Below are 6,336 nucleotides of genomic sequence, written 5' to 3'. Positions count from 1 at the left end.
ACTGAAAGCTTAGAGAGAGATGGAGCAACCTGTGAGAAAAGCTTTTAAGCACTTCAGCAATACAAGCACACCACAAACTGTAAAGGTTCAGAGAAGGACTCCAGAGAAGCAGCAAGCTCAAAGTCAAAAGGGATGGTGAGAAAGTCACACCCAGATAAGTGGCAGAGCAACATGGAAAATGAGAAAAGGTGTATCAGTTTAACAGCCTCCAGTCCCTGGAAAGGCTTAAATCAATGACTGGATGCTTGTTTCACAGAACACAAATACCACATATCACCAGGTGAGTCAACTTCAACCCAAGTGGAGCGAGTGGGATGACTCCTCTGAGGTCAACTGAGTTGTAACAGCTTCGTCTGGATTTACAGCTGGAACATCAAAGCACTATGCAAACCTAAGTAATTAATCATAACCCAAATGCCAGACCAGGAATTTTGTAATAATTCAAGCCTTTTGCAACAACGCAAGCAACTGCGTTCACATTCTAGACAGTCTTGGATGAATATTTCAGATAAACATGAGCACTTTGACAGCAGAAGCCACTGTTCTACCAGCATTGCTGGGTACTGCACCAGGGACTGTGCTATCAAAGCGACGGGCACACCCCACTGTGTGCATGCTATAGCACTTATACAAAACACAGGAGAAACATCAAGAAAGGAAGCAGCAGCAGGTGAGGAGCTAAAACTACAGGCAGCAGCTAGCACGAACTAGAAATCAAAATCTCACATGTAAGAACTGCTGAAGACATCTCACTAGAAGCAGAGTTCTGCCTCCCATACACTCGTACCCGACTGTGCAAGTAGCGTGTACAGAAACTCAGGCAAGTGGCATCTTTGCGACACCCTCTGAGCAGCACTCTGCTCTCCATCAACCAGTCTCCTCAGAGTCCTGTGCTCTGTCCATGGGTGCTTGCTCATCACCTGTGGTCCACCAGAAAGCCATCCATCCTGGAGAAGGGTCTCAGTTCACTCTCTGAAGTACAGTTTGCCCTCTATATACAACTTGTACCTTATGGAGACTCAGCCCCACACTTGTACTTATCATTTCAGAGTAGCAAAGCAGGAATGTGGCAGCACAGGCCATCTGTCCTAAAATCCCAGCTTTGTTTTAACACACCCTTTCTCAAGAACTCTTTTTCCCTAGATGAATTTCATGTAATGGTTTCTTCACCACTCCCTTCCTCCTCCGCCACATATGTCATTTGTGTACATCCAGGTCCTGCAGTGATTAGTAATGGCTGTATCAACAACACAAACTGTGAAAACTACCCTCATGTCACATCTTGAGATTGAGGTTCTCAAAACTGAACATTTCTCTGGTCACACTCTCCCATTCTTTATTCATGCAAACAAGAAGGAATAAAAATAAATGCTTCCTACTCTGGAGGCACTATCAGCCTGCCAAGTGACAGCTGGGATGGAGACATGATTCAAAGAACCAGTAAAGGAAGAAACAAGTACAGCTAGAGCTAGGTTGCCAGAATGGCCATGAAGACCATTTGAGCTCTTCCTGTGACTCTACCGTGGTTCTTCCTTTGCTGTGCCTCTGTTTCTTGCCGTGCCTCTTGTCCCCAGATATTTAGATGTCAAACTCTTCTTTGCCATGCTGCAAATTCCAGTCTGGGATCTGAGAATCCCTGCAATGTCTCCTGATGCTTTCTGCCATGGACAGGATGATCTCAGAACATCCTGGCTGTCACAAGATAAAAGATGAAGCCTGAGACTACTTATGTAGCCCTTCGAAGCAAGCTGAACCCAGAGCAAATATTTAATGGAGACAAGGCCTCTTCTTCCCCAGGCAGCAGTTTGTTCACATGTGGTTCTTCCAAGGCCTTTGATCCTGCGGTAACCTTGGTTATCATCATAACACTGACAGGGGAGTTGCAACTGAAATGGCACATTGATGCCCACTCTGCCTAAAATGCTAGGATGAGCACACAAGACACAGCACAGTCATCACTCAACTTTGCTGGTGATGGGAAAAGATGAAGCAGCTAGAAGCTGCCACTTAAACAAAGCTACAGTTCTGACATCAACCACATAAAGGAGACTAACCATGAAGATCACACATCTGGCAGCACTTCTCTCCACCTGTGTGCAACAGCAACATATTTGATGCTCATGTACTGTAAAAGTGCCAGTTGCTTTTGTGAACAGGATGCACTTCATCAGCACTGTGCAGCAGGCTGCTTTGTCTGCAAGTCATGTTCTCATCACGGCCAAGAGATGCACTTGCTGTAGAAAAACTAGCACTGGTACTTTGGCTTACCCCCAGGTCCTTTGGTTTTGCACTGGCAGCACTGGAAATCAGCAAAGCAAATGCTGCAGAAGGGTGTTCTGGCCTGTCACCAAGAAGCAGACGATTTCATAAAAGTTGGCTGATTCTTTGGTCTTTCTGGACTACCCCAGGCCGGAGGGTAAGTCTTGGGATCGTGTCAGATGCACACTTTGAAACCGGGGCATGTCAGCCTAAGCCCATGTGGCACAACAAGGAGGTGGCCGACTGCAAGGCAGAAGAAAGCTGGGTACAGGTCTGATTCTGCAACCGGGGCACATTTCAGAGGGCTACAGTAACTTCTGCTACCTGTCCCAATTCCAAGAGCTGAAAGCAGAGCAGGCTCTGGCCATGATGGGAGAATGTAAATAGTCTCCTGCATTCACTGGGGACTGGAGGGACCATGCTGAGATTTGCAAGCAGCTGCCAGCCAGACGAAACAGAGTACTGTGACATGACCCTCCACGGGAAGGAACATCTAAAACTTATGACACTTAAAGCATATCAACACATCTATGGAAGAGGAAATAGGCTGGAAACTGGATAAAGTGTCTCTTGGTATCTCATAATCATCTTGACTGTGAGAGAGAAGCCTTCTCTCATTGCATGTTTGGCCCTCTGTATGCAACCCAGAGTAGAAATATAGTTTATTAAAGCTTAAATACAGCTTTTGAAAACTTGCCCAGACAAACAAAATGTTATTGCAAGTTTTAGTTTGGTCTTCACTGCTTGGGAAATGACTCCTCTCCTGTAATAAGAAGAGCTACAGCAGCTGTTTTTCCAGCCACCATAGGCATGAGTATCACCTGGCACACATGTGCAGCACACTACCCTGCAGCACCCCAGCCCCTTTTACATCTTGCAGGCAGGGAGGGAAGGATGTGCAAGCAGCCTACAGGAACAACATCATGTTAGTGTTCTTGTCCTCAGAAATTAAGACTGTGAGGAAACATAGGAACAGACTTCCACATGAAAGTGGCTCTACAGAGAGAGTTAGCTGTTCTCCACCTCAGGACAGGAGAAGTACTCAGCTTTAAAGGCAGCAAGGAAGACGAGGTACAAAGCACAACTTTCTAGCAGGAAGAACAACAAAGCACCAGAACAGATTGCATGTGAAAGCCCTTGGAGGCCTTTTAAATCAGGTTGGGCAAACATCTGTCAGGAATGATGTAAGCCAAGTTGATTCCTACTTGGACAGGGCAATGGGGCTAGATGACTGTCAAACTCTCTTCCAGGCCATTTTGATCTATAGCCCTGCATCAAGGAACTGAGTGCTGGCCAGGAATCCACACCCATTCAGTCACCTGGGTCCCCAGAGATCTCTGTGTCACCCAGGTGGAGTCACTCTCTGTTCCTCACCTGGAAAAGAGTCTCATCTCTACAAAAGCACAGGCTTGGCTGAGAACACTGTGAAGACAAACACATTTCTTTGATTCTCTAAGGTCCTGGATAAAGTCCCTTTCATCCCACATCTTGGGTGGGAGACTGAAAACACAGGTGGTACTTGCATTTCAGGGTACTTATAGGGAAATTACACCAGAACAAGAATCATACTCTCTGTTCTCTGGGATACTAGAGACTGTCCAAAATAATGGATTAATACAGGCTCCAGGGTTCCATTAACAGTATGAGGTGCCAACCTAGTCCTGTATCACAGCTGTGAGGTCCCCTTCCAGCTCCCCTGCACGATCCCCACACAGAAGCTCTTTTAGGGGCACAGGGATGGAGGTCAAAGCCCCTTCACAGCCGCGTTGACACTGAAGCCCTTTGTTGACCTCAGATCTCTCTGTGGGGCACTGCCCCTTGCCATCATCGCCACAGAGCAGAAAGCCTCAGCCAGGACTGGTCTCCAGCACAGATACAGCTAAGCTGAGCCCACAGCACCATCTGCAGGGCTCTGCCAAAGCCTGAGCTTTCAGCTTTCCTCCTCAGGGAAGGCCAGTGTTATCCTAGTAGAGACCTCACAACTTGTAAATCTCCAAAAACACAGCACACACAAGCACACTCTTCAGAGTCCTGGACGAAAACAAAGCCCCTCTCTGAAAGCATCACTTCAGGAAACCAGTCACCATTTTGATACAGTTCCAAAGACCCAGTAAGTTACCAGAAAATCAAATGTATGCCAGATACTGGATTATGTAAAATGCCGACTGAAGCATCAGCCTTGTGTGGCTTCAGGGAGCAGCGATGCCGCTGCAGAGAGCTCACGTGCACAGAGTATGGCTGGATCAGCTGAGCCTCCCGCCCACAGGCAGTGAACACAACACAGACACGGCCCAGTGCTGCAGCAAGGGTGCTGGGAGCGCCTCATTCCTTAAAATCATCGTCTCCAAAAAGCTTTGCAGTGCATCTGTACCAAAATGAGCCTGGGCCAATGTGCGTAAAGCACTGAAGAACACGTTGTACTGCACCAGCACATTTCCTCAGATGTGAGTCTGACAAATAAATCCAGCCTCCTGGGAGGAAGAACAATTTTTCTCCATTCTTGTCTTTATGAGAAGGTCAATGCACCATGTGATTTTTCCGAGACATACAACCATTCCACAGCACAAACCCAGAAAAATGCAAGCATTTTTATTATCACTTTGGCTATAAATAGAGGACTTCAACACTTGTCCTACTGGATTAGACCAAAAGCTTGTCTAACAGAGAACGTGTCCTGCTCTGACAAGTGATTGATTGGTTGATGCTTCTGAGAAAAGGCACCCTGCTTTCTGCAGCCCAGCCACCAGTGCTCTCCGAGGGACGGCTCACTCCAGCCTGCTGCAGGGAACCAGCCTACCCATTGAAGAATGCCATGTGATGTTATTTAACACCCTCATAAGACAGCAAACTACGCAGCTTTTAAAGTATCTTGCAGAACCAAGCTGTGTGTGTTGCTCTGTTTCATAAACACTGCCAACACCCAGAGAAAATCTGTGAAATCTGTTTAAAAATTAAATTTAAACAAATAAGTCTGACAAACTGAACTTTAAAAGAGACTCTAAACTATTATTTAAAAAAAAAAACAACACACAAACAAAACATCACCTATTTGACTATAATTTGTACTCAGGGCCCTAACAGGCAAAACTGCCAGAGATCAGCTCTGCTGGAACTTTATTTCCAGACCTGGCATCAAGTGCACTTCAACCAAACTTTTAAAATTCTCTTCTTCCCTAGGTTTCCTCTACTGTGTTTACCCAGGGCAGGTACTGAAACCCAGGGGAGGCTCACAACTTCAAGTAAAGGGTGTATAGGACATGGCAAACTACTGAGGGCTGCGTGGTACAACAGGGTAAAAAGCCAGTCTGTGAGCAGAGCTGTAACTGCCCAGAAGGTGAAGAGAGGATCCATCTAGAGATCTGAGCACTGGTACACCAAAGCAGCTCAGCTGTCTGTGGAAAAGCAGGGCAAATGTTCAGGAGTTAAAGAGTGAGGAGTGTGAGTGCAGAAGAGGTAGAGGAGAAAGGGACTAGATGTATCAGTGCTCATGTAAAGCCCTCAGAATCTGCTGCAGCCTTCCAAACAGATGCAGTTTGCTGATGCAGCTTCTACCTCATGTTCTGGCTGTGTGCTCCCAGTTCAGCCTGAACAGAGTGTCTGTCACTGCCCGGACACCTCCACCCCTTCCTGAGTGCTCACCTCCTCCAACCCAGCAAGTGCTTCCATTCAGACTTGTACACCAGATCCTTTGCTTCACTTTGCTTTCCTTCCTTCCTTCTTTCCTTCCTTCCTTGCTTGCTTCCTTCCTTCCTTCACTAGCTATGGTCAGGAAGGGAACTTGCAACACTGGAAACAACAGCAACAACAAGAAGCAGCATGAATTTAATCCTTAATGGTGACTGTCCATTTTGGGGACTTCTCGCAGAAGCAGCCCTACTCTGAGTCATCCCTCCCAAAGGAACAGACCTCAGCTACTCCCACAGCTGTTAAGAGTCTGGCTCCTATTCCAAACTTAGTCTGCTGTCAAATCTTGTTCAAGTCATTTCAGCTCCTGCTTTTCAACTTCTCCATCTGCAAAACTGGAGTAGCAATTCTGCCTTCTTTGTAAAGTCTTGCATTTAAATGCCTTACATGGAA

The sequence above is a fragment of the Nesoenas mayeri genome, assembly GCF_963082525.1.
Source record: "Nesoenas mayeri genome assembly, chromosome: 10".
Classification (NCBI taxonomy): domain Eukaryota; kingdom Metazoa; phylum Chordata; class Aves; order Columbiformes; family Columbidae; genus Nesoenas; species Nesoenas mayeri.
Note: the sequence above shows the minus strand (reverse complement) of the source record.